General features: G+C 40.1%; 1 long non-coding RNA gene across 1 annotated transcript; it reads left to right on the forward strand.

The window, feature by feature from the left end:
* The first annotated feature begins 2,057 nt into the window (after positions 1 to 2,057).
* LOC119009930 lies at positions 2,058 to 3,144 on the forward strand. The gene is made up of 2 exons (XR_005071852.1): positions 2,058 to 2,724; positions 2,912 to 3,144. It is a non-coding gene; the product is annotated as an uncharacterized LOC119009930 (long non-coding RNA).
* The last annotated feature ends 7,840 nt before the right edge of the window (positions 3,145 to 10,984 follow it).

Below are 10,984 nucleotides of genomic sequence, written 5' to 3' on the forward strand. Positions count from 1 at the left end.
CTCATTTAACGCCCGGCTCTTCAGAATAAGCTCGGCTTTTCTCAGCCACCTTTATAAAACACAGCTTGGGATCAATTTTTTAATTACGGTGATGAATGAGAGTTGTCGGCCTCCTGGAATTCTCCCTGTAAAACAAATTGTACTGGACCTTCCCGAGGTGTAGCATGCACAAGGTACTTGCTTTGACTCGTCCTGTCTGACCAAACAGGCAAAAGATGACAGGACTGGTCTGAATCAGAAGAATCCAGTGCTATCATTTGTAAAGCTTTAACTGTGTCTGTTGGTCTACCACAGGAGCCAATATATTAGCTTCTCAGAAAGTTAAGGTGTTATTTTTTCATGAATTTCTGGTAGTGAGGTTTTCCATCTGAGTGAGGATATTAATGGCCATATTATGCAACTGAAAATATTTTCCACTAGAACTGCTTTTGGAGATCAGTGGCCCTCAAAATGTCACTGAATTGAAGGAGACCTGTTACGCTCTTTTGTTTTTTTCCCCTTTCCTTTTGTGTTGTATATAGCTTCTTGTGCACGTAAAAGAGCTTTAAAGTTAACAGACTGCTAAAATGTGCTTTACTGACTGATTCTAAAGATTTAAGCAGCTTCAAGGAATTCATATATATATATATATTCAATATTTCACACTTCACCTTGAACCAAAAGAAAGCCACTACACAATAAACAACACATAAACCTATTTTAACGAAACAGTATCAGCCATAAAGTTCAGATGGTAGGATAAAAGAGATGCATACCACCTAGGAGTCCATCCTGGCGTTATGAAGCGTACTGTCCTCCTTCTCCTGCAAACTCCTGATGTTTACTTATAACTCCTGTTGACACAGCTGACTGGACTTCTACATTTCGACTCACAGTGACAGATACATTTGGAGACAAAAGAATAAGATTTCCGGCCTGACATTTACCCAAGCATGTACCGGTCCTGGCTCCTGAGTTGTGTCCTGAGTTGTGGCTCTGCTTGCACAAGTTACCTCAAGTTAAGAAAATGCAAGCTTCAATATTATAATCAATATTCTAAGTTTTTTAAATGTGATGATAATTGAGGGCAGGCCCTCGTTCACACTGAGGTTGAGTGAACAATTTAAGATAAAATAAAAAATACAATTTATTAATAGACACAAAAATAATTCAATTAAAACAGATACTAACAGTAGCTGATGTTGTGAGGACCCAAATGCAGAACACCAAGGATGCAAGCAGGATGGAGGACAAAAGTGCCATAATTAGATAAATAAATACACCATTAAATAATGAATTAAATCTGTCATTAATCAATTAAATATGACATTATTTAATCAAATGTGTCATTAATTATTCAAAATTGGAATTAAATGTGTCATTAATTCATTAAAATACTAGTTCATTTTATGCATAAATCATATATAATTATTTCATGGTCCTGTGTTGCAGTGCTTCATGAACTTATTTTATCTGTCAAACACGCCCATCAAAGTTGGTGGGTGGATCCTAACACCTGATTGGTTACCCTGCTTATCCAGTCAAGGCAAACTGATTCCAGATAAAGGATTGATGTGATCAAACAAAACTTTAGTGGCAACCGCTAAAAATCAAGTTGAAGGCTCGGTCCCCTGCTAGCCCCGATGTTGATACAGCATGCAAGGTGCAGGACAAAATGTCAAAAACTTGCCCTCCCTGGAAAGTTCATGGAGATCCTCCGTGAATGCAGCCACCATGTTTTGAAAAAATTCTTCTTCTTTCAGTTTCAAGACTGCAGACCAAAGCAACGGATTAGACTAAATTTGCGTTAGCCCCACCCACTGACTTTGATGGGCAAGTTTGACAGATAAAATAAATTCATGAAGCACTGCAACACAGGACCATGAAATAATTAACTAAATAGTGAAATAATTGTGTATGTTTTTTTTACATAAATTGAATTGGTATTTTAATGAATTGACATATTGACACATTGACACATGACACATTTAATTCCAATTTTCATTCATTAATGACACATTTGATTAATTATTTAATGGCGTATTTATTTGTTTAATTATGGCACTTTTAGTCCTCCATAATAGGTGAGCTTTGATTGACAAAAAGAAATACGAAGTGCAAAAAGCCAAAATACAAAGTTGAAACACAAAAGCTGAAAAATATTTCAACCAAGAGGAGCAAAATATAACTTAAGAAAAAGAACAAAAAGCCAGGAACATACCCCGTGGCAAAACAGGGAGACCAGGGAGAACACTGGAAGACACCAGCGGGAGCAGGCTCAGGTGAAACACACAGGTATGGGGTGTGACATATAACAGATATGCAAATCCCCACACATGTGTCACTTGAGTTATGGGTAAGCCAAGGGCAACTTCTGGAGCCCTAAGGAGGGGAGACAAGTGCAAGAGATGAGAAGTCTTTTGGCAAGCTGTGAGGACGAGGAGAATTTGATTGTTTAGAAGAACGACCCAAGCTCAGGTTAACAGTTGAGCCACAGAGCATGAAGACACCTCCAGGGTCAAAACAGTTCCATCTTACAATAATACACACCTGCTTTGCGATTGGCCAGATCTTGTTCAGAGAAAGTGGTTTCATATCTCGTTCTTGGAGCAGATCATACAGACACCCGTCCAGCATCTCAAACGCTAAACAGGTTTGTCCCATATGTTCAAAGAGCTCAAAGAGCCTCACCACATTAATGTGGTCTGGGTTCAGGACACTGATGACCTCTAACATGGACATCTGGTGAGAAAACAGCAATCAAGGCAACAGTTTTTAGCATGTATTCTGATGAAGCCTGCAGAATCTAAACAAGGAAACGCACTGTATTTCATAAAAATGCAAGGAGTCTAAAATGTACCTCCTTCTCCATGTCCTTGGTGTAATTGGTGTCCTTGAGGATCTTTACACCCACTCTCTCTTTTGTTGCCAGATTTTGGCCTTCAATAACTTTGCCAAAGCGACCTTCACCAATACATTCCAGAACAGAGTGACCAGGAGAGCTGCTGACCAGAGCTGGACCTGCCTGAACTCAGGTGCTGACAATGGGATCGTGCGAAGAGATGGTGAACATGAACAGAAAACAAGTCAAACCTTCATAGTAAATCTGTAAGGTTCTTTGAATAAAGAGATGTGAGATGAATGAGACAAAATTCTCAAAACCAACAATGGCTTTGACTGAAAATGGTGTAACAGTATTTGAAGCATCTTTAAACACAGTGCTGCTCCGTTCTGTATCACATTTAAAGAACAGTTTAGACTCGCTGGGAACAAATTAGTGTCCACAAATTGGTTACCTCTTACCTGTTGCACCAGAGGCATCCGAGCTGATCCACAATGACATTTTTCACGGTGGAATCTTGGAAGGTTGAGAATTGACCTTCAAATTGAACACCAAGAAATGAGGTTATCACCAATGTTCTTATATCGCTCTCGGAAAGACTTCTGTTGAGTTTATTTGGTCTGAGTGCTGTGGACTCATGTGAGGAGGAGACAATATTGGTTGTTTTCCTCAGATGTCAAGTTATTGATGTCATGACAAAAATAACAAATGTCTTTTGCCCGAGATGACAAGATCAAGCTCATCAAGCTTTGTTATCCCGAAAAAATGTGATAACTCAACCTGTTATCATGAGAAAACAAAAGGGTGTTCCCTCTTGAAACTTAAAGCCTGATGTTGAAGAGATCCGCAGTGACATGCCAGCATGCATGCATAGCATTTTGGGAAATGTAGCAACTGTTATTTTTCTAGATTAATAAATGCATTCTTAAGTAATCACAACAATTTACAGACCATGGAAAATGATATTGATCCGGACATTGATTTCTTCTGTAACGTAACTGATAGTAGCTGCTACACCACAGAGGAACAGTATAATGAAACCATTAAGACAGTTAACAGATTATCAATAATCCACTTCAGCTGCAGAGGCCTGTATGAAAACTTCAACAACATCACAGAATACAGAAGACAGTTTTCACTAATGTTCCCCATAATTGCCATTCCTGAATCTTGGATCAACCCTGATAAAGTAAAAGAACTGTGAATTAGACGGATTAAGAGTGGCTACAAATCTAGACAAAAACCTGTCATATATCATTATATAGTGTTAGAATGTTTGACAGAGTACAACAATTTAAATCTGCAGAGAAAAAAGACAAGACAAAAACAAAGATATAATAATTAGCTGTATATACATTGTACCACGGTCTAGTATTGCATCTTTTGGGGACTGAATGGAGGAAGGGCTTGCAGATGTAAGTTGGAAAGTACTTCTCATTTGTGGGTCATAGACACTAGATTTTTATTTATTTTATCTTTTTTTTCAAACCTGTTTCAGAGATGTCCGGGAAGAAGCAGAGATAAATGCTTTCATTCTGGGCAGTGATAATTGTCAGAATTTTTCTTGCTTTATCAGATTTTACAATTGTTAATTATTATTATTAATTAAGTTGTTGTGATCCTTTCGTTCTCCTACAGTCAGGCTGACACACTTAAACTCGCTGGTGAATCAGAAAACAAACCACATATAAAACCTCATGGTGGACACACTTGAGTTTTATGTGTTATCTGTCTTCATTTCTGTATGAAACGCCAGTCATGTTGTGATACATCAGATCAGTCTGATCCACTGCAGCGTCCGATCAATAATTAAGGCGGCGTGTCAGCTGATGAAAGACTGCCGGGAAGGCAGCTCTCACGTGTCCTCGCTCCTCGGAGATTGTTCCTCGATCCTCAACCCTTGGAGCAAATGGACTGCAAGATGACGGACAGGAACGACTTCCAAGGGAATGACAATTAAGAGAAACAAGAAGCACCTATATACACACACAAGGGCTGGTCACAAACACAACACTGGTGGACACAGAAAAGGGTGGGAAATCAAATGATAGGAGGAAATTAAAAGCAAAACACAACGCATGAGCGTAAAACTTTTCGGTTAATCCAAATGGTATCAACATGTTCCTTTTCAGGGTGCTTTGTGAAGAGCTCCATGTAGGTTGGGCACAGAAACTAGAAGCACATCTTCCACATTCAGAATAAACTTGAGGGACTGGCAGCGAAAGTCTTTAGACTAGAGTTTGAGCATAGCATTTATATATGATGGCAACTTCCCAATACAGGCCTCATAGATAAATTGATGCTTCCAAAAGCCCTTGCAAATTTCAGTCACTTCAAATTTGAGCTATTAGATGAATAGAAAATAATCATGACAACCTTGAGTGTCTCCTCTGGAATTATAAATCCTGTCATGTTGGAAATAACTTTAACCACATTATGAGAAAGTCTTCACTGAACCACAGTAAATGCTTCAGGTGGCATCATTAGTTGTGTTTCAAACATGATCCTCAACATCTTTATCATTACTGTGTGCAGGCTGGACCGACAGCACTTCAACACTGTGAGAGACGTAGATATGAGCTCTCTGTTTGGACACCTGCCACTCCAGCTCACCCTTTGGGAGAGCTCCTGATTGGCCTTGGATGGGTCAGCTGATCCTGAGGCCTGTCATTTTTAGCAAGGTAGGAAAACAGGGAGAACAACACAAACTGGGTAAAGAGAATAAACCTGAGGCAAAAAGATGCAAAAAGGGTGCCGGCACCATTTTTCATATTTATTTCACATTGATGAATTAGTAGCTAATAGATTTTGAGAAAGTATGGATGATGTAAACAAAGAACCCTGGCAGCCCCCCACTGTTTTGAAAACTGCACAGTCAGTGGGGTGGATTTTAAATAAGGATTATTCACATCAATACATATTTACACTCTTCAGTAAATCTCCCAGCTGCTTAGATTACAAACTACAAACTTTTACTCTCAAGTCTTGTTTGGAGGTCTTTCAACACTCTTGGTGGGGATGATGTTTAATCAGGGACCTCACAAGATGTGATCATTCAGCATGGAATATGTTTTTTAAAAAAAATAAAAAATCAATACAACAGTGGAACATTTCTGCCGTTTGGTACCTCTGAGATTCCCCAGTGGAGCGTCTTTTCACAGAAGATTTATAGTCTCCCCTAGTTTGCAGCTTTACTCAGCCCGGCTCAGCTGACAAGTCCCTAATCTTTGTCTGAGCGTCACACAGCTCTCCATCTCTGCAATAAACAGAGACAGCATGCAGACGGCATTAAGAAATGCCATTTTAGATATCTTGTTCACACATGTGTTTCATGTCAAACACTGTGACCAAGCAGTTGTCTGACAGTATACCTCGGTGTGATGGCAGCCTGATACTGATCCCTGGCCTGCTCTAGTTTCTTCTGTAAACTGCTGTCAGTGAACACAGCCTGTCTCCACACTCTGGGCCAGCCTACTGTTATCCACTCTGGCTGCATTCAAGGCGGTGTTTGGACTCCAGCAGCCCACACACACACACACACACACCCATGCATGGCAAATACACTGATTCTCCACTCTATCAAAGACAACATCCATTCTGGCCTGGACCCTCACCAGTATGCTTTCAGAACCGACAGAGCCACACATGTTATACCTACTGCCCTTCACTCGGTCTTCACACACCTTGAGAATGAGAACAGCTACATCAGGATGCTGTTTGTTTCAGAATTCGGCTCAACATTCAACACAGTCTGACCCATGAAGCTGACTGGAAAACTAGACACTCTGGGCTTGAGTGCATGTTCTGCAACTGGATATAGGACTTCCTCACAAGCAAACCCAAGAGAGTTCAGATTGGCAGACACACCTCTATGTTAGTGCTCAACACGGGAAAACACCATATCAGCCAAACATGCCACGGTGTGCCACGAGTACCACAATCCTCGCAACAAAATAATCTGAACAATGGACGTAACAGAAAACATCATTTGGTTCATAGATTAAATGACTGTGTATGTAAATGTTGTGGCATTGTGCAATTCCTCTCAACTTTGTGGAGCATTTTGAATCATTCTATATCTTAGTTTAATATTAATTGTCACCATTCTTTAAGATATCAGGCGAGTTTCAAACCACAGGCAGCTGAGAGCTCTTAAAAACACAACACTACCTGACACCAGAAAAACAATAAACAGCTGCTAGCTGAGGAACACAGCGGGCCATTTAGCATATAAAGAGCCTTGATATTTCATTAAGGAGTTGGTGTAGACCAAACCAGAGCGACTGCGAATGAACATTAATGTTGCTCTGTTGTAGTAGTAGTAGTAGTAGTAGTAGTAGTAGTAGTAGTAGAAAAAATCACATCACTTTCTTATACATAGCCTGTCTTTATATGGTCAGTTAGGTCATTCAGCATCTGCTCCACCTGCAGCAATGTATGCTGCATACAACCATAAACACACAAACAATCACACAAACAGACACGCCTACATAAATAACACATGGAGAAAATCTGAACAACTATGCCCACATTTCCACATTTGGCACATCTATAGTATGTATAAGTACATCTGTATTGATGTGATGATGACAGTAACAGTGAGCAGTCTATCAGCTGTTGCTGCTCTGAAGCAGCAACCTTTCCCATGAGCCTCCTGGTCCTCATCCTCCTAAAGCCAAGCTGAGAAATCGGACCTCCTGCTGCCAAACTACAATGAGAAAACTCGAGGAGAGAGGGAGCAGGAGGGATGTTTTGACTTCTGTGTCATCATCCAAAAAAATAAATAGTGCTGCATTTGTTGAATTAACTTTATTTTTAGAATGCTCCAGGAATTTCTTCATTGCCTCCTCTTCTTTTTCTACTTGCTCAGCTTCCCCAGTAGCCTCTCAATGGCTCACTCCAGTAGTTCCCTCTGAGTGGCCGCTGCCAAATCTCTCCTCTGAATGTCAGACTTGTATCACTGTGTGAGACGGTTGGGATCGTAGCACAGTGAGACAGGTTTCATTAAATACTGACACCGAGGAAGAGTCAAAAACTGAAAAAAACATGATTCATTTCAGGGATGGTTTGCATGGACCGACTGAGATTTTTAATAAAGGACTAATTTCAAATACCACATTATGCAAACTAATATATCTGTCTAGCCTTTACTGTTCTCAAATGCTAGAATGTCTGCCTATCCCACCAGCTCTCATCTCTGATGTGACCTTGGGGAACAAGAGAGAAAGACCAGAGCCGGATGTTGTGCCTGTTTGTGTGACCCAAGTCGCAGCTCCTCCATATGGCTGGGAGCTTAATACAAAAATCAAATTTTGTATTGTTTTTGTATTTGTATTGTTAGCATGCATTATTTTGCCAGCATGAGGACAGAACTTTGGATGTGCATCCTTCCCATTTTGCTGATGGATTTTCCATCCATCCATCCATCGAATATAATAAATGCAAAGAAATGTATGTAAATGTTTGTGATCAGAAAGCAACTACAAGCCAGAACTTTGAGATGATATTGCTACAGATACTGCTTTCAGATTTCCAAAGCTTTTGTTTGTTAAAAAATAAAGTTAGATTTTGTTTCATAAGACTTTATTTTCTGTATAGAGTACGGGCTGCCTTATCTGTTTTCCTATATGAGCAGAATGTGATAGTACAAGACAAAAATCTGTGAAAAATTCAATTTGGTGGAATTAAATATTAATTAGACTGATGCTCGAAAATCAGCAAAGTAGCGCAAGTTTGACATATCCTGATATGTATGAACGATAGCTGTTATGCTGATCATAATTTCAGTGAAATCTCCCAATCTCCTCTCTTTATCTGTGAAGTTTCCCAAAATTACATCAACACTCCTCTCTCAAACAAAACATTGCTTTAAGTGAGTCTTGCAATAAAAAGTACAGTTTTGAGTACTTACACACAGTGCATCACGTTTTCCTGCTATCTATAGTACATCATGGTCACACCAATACAACAGTGCGGAATGTGGCAACGGCACCCTCGGTGATCTACCACATTTTTCACACTGATATCATGAGTTAAAAGTGTGAGGCTTGACTGACAAACGTTAGAGACTCACAGCTTCAGCTGCAGACTAACTGAATGTGTTGGTGCCACCTGCAGCTCAGTCTGAAGGTTGTGTCTGGCTGCCATCAGCTGCAGGTAAGCACGACTCCTCTCAGGCTGAAAGATACAGAGAGAAGTAAGAATCATCCTGTGTGTGTGTGTGTGTGTGTGTGTGTGTGTGTGTGTGTGTGTGTGTGTGTGTGTGTGTGTGTGTGAGTGTGAGTGAGTGAGTGAGAGAGAGAGAGATGCTGGTGGAGTTAGAATTAAAGTTGAGTTAAAATCTAACAAAACAACTTTGTCAGAACACTTTCTCCTCTGTCGTAGTGTTTTTGTTCTACTGATGTCTAAAACCTGCGCTCTTCATTGTAATATTAAACACACACGCACACACGGACACAGACGTAACCAATCACGGGTTGATTCTTTCTTCTCTCTGCATCTCTCAGGCTGAGAGGAGTTGTGTTAGTTAACTGGGGGCAGCCAGACACAACCTTCAGACTGAGCTGCAGGTGGCATGAACACATTCAGTCCATCCCTCACAGAAAACAGCTTGCTGGCAGACATAGTTAGTTGTAGAGATGCTTTTAAATGTCATATGCCACTGAGAGGGAAGAACTGCAAGTCTCTCAAAATAAGCAATTAGAGGGCCCCAGACTTTGTAGAACTTTTCACTTGATCCTTTTTTCTTTTTTTTTTTGATCACTCCATTTTAAAATATCCTGAATCCATGAAGAAACGTTAGGCAGTCTCTGTGATTCCCAAGTATTCTCTTTCAGTCTATTAGGGTTACTTTTGGAGCACCGTCCCTGCTGTTAGTCATTTTAGTAGCATCGCCTTGGACACCAAATATTGCCACTGTAGGGCCGGGTAGCATAGTCAAGACAAAAATATAATTCAAAATCTTGAATATTGAGCTCCAAAATAATAATTGACCAAAACATGTATACCAAATCTGATATGGCTAAATTACATTTCGACACACAAAAGGGCAAGTCTGTATCTGAGATTTGGGCAGCTTTGTCATTAATAGGGAAACTTTTCATGAGCTTTTCATGAAGTAAAGTTTATGTCCTGAAAACCTACCAAAGTCACCCAGTATCCTCAGAACTTTAGGTGCACAGGACAATGGATCTGTAAAGTATGTTATAAGATTATCTGCAAAAAGGAAACCTTATACCCATCCTGCTAACACCACAAATGAACTGAGATGTTCTTTACTGACCGAGGCTCTGTGGCTTAGATGAACAGCTCAGGACTCAGAGGGCAACCCTAACATGTTCCTCTGGATAGAGGAAAATGTTGTGAATGTGATTTGTTACTAATTACAGCAATGTCACTAACAGTAATGTCAGCATCTGTGGGAGAGCTGACTGCTCAAGAGAGTAGTTCAACATGTTGAGGAGCTGAGGAGTCCACTGTGAAGGGAAGCTTTTATGAAACTTGACCAGAAAGCCTTCATGCTGTGGGGCTTTACTGGTTTGCATGTTTCGAGTTGCGTTCTCTAGTTCCTGTTCTTTGGACTCCTGTAATCTTTGGGATGCTTAGGTTCCCCAGAAATCCTACCATAGAAGAAGTATCTTAGGGAAATTCCGATGTATATAAATCTAAATAATAATCCTTAAAAGTATCACTTATTTTTCTGGGAATATATTGTCAGCTCTTGAGCTGCTTGTCTAGCCTTTGGTAAAGTCTCACACTATTAACAGATGATATCAAGGTGGAAATGTGGGAGATCACTAAGATTGTTACTGACTGGTAGTGCTGATGCTACATTTCGCACCATTGTATTGGTGTGACCGTGATGAACTGGAGATAGCAGCAAATTAAAAAGTGATGCACTGTGTGTATGTATTCAAAAGAAAAAAAAAACTTTTTTATCACAGGACTCACATTAGCAGTGTTTTGTGTGGCATAATCTTGTTTGAAAAAGGGAACGTTGATGTAATTACGTGAAACTTCAGAGATGAAGCGTAACCATTTGAGACTGGGCTGGGAGACCTAACTGCAATCATTATCAGCAGTATAACAGCGATATGTTCCACCTCCCATCTGTATGCATACTCATCACTGCCCCGGATGAGACCGATAACTGAAGCGTCATCC

Source organism: Acanthopagrus latus, chromosome 2 (genome assembly GCF_904848185.1).
Source record: "Acanthopagrus latus isolate v.2019 chromosome 2, fAcaLat1.1, whole genome shotgun sequence".
Taxonomy (NCBI): Eukaryota; Metazoa; Chordata; class Actinopteri; order Spariformes; family Sparidae; genus Acanthopagrus; species Acanthopagrus latus.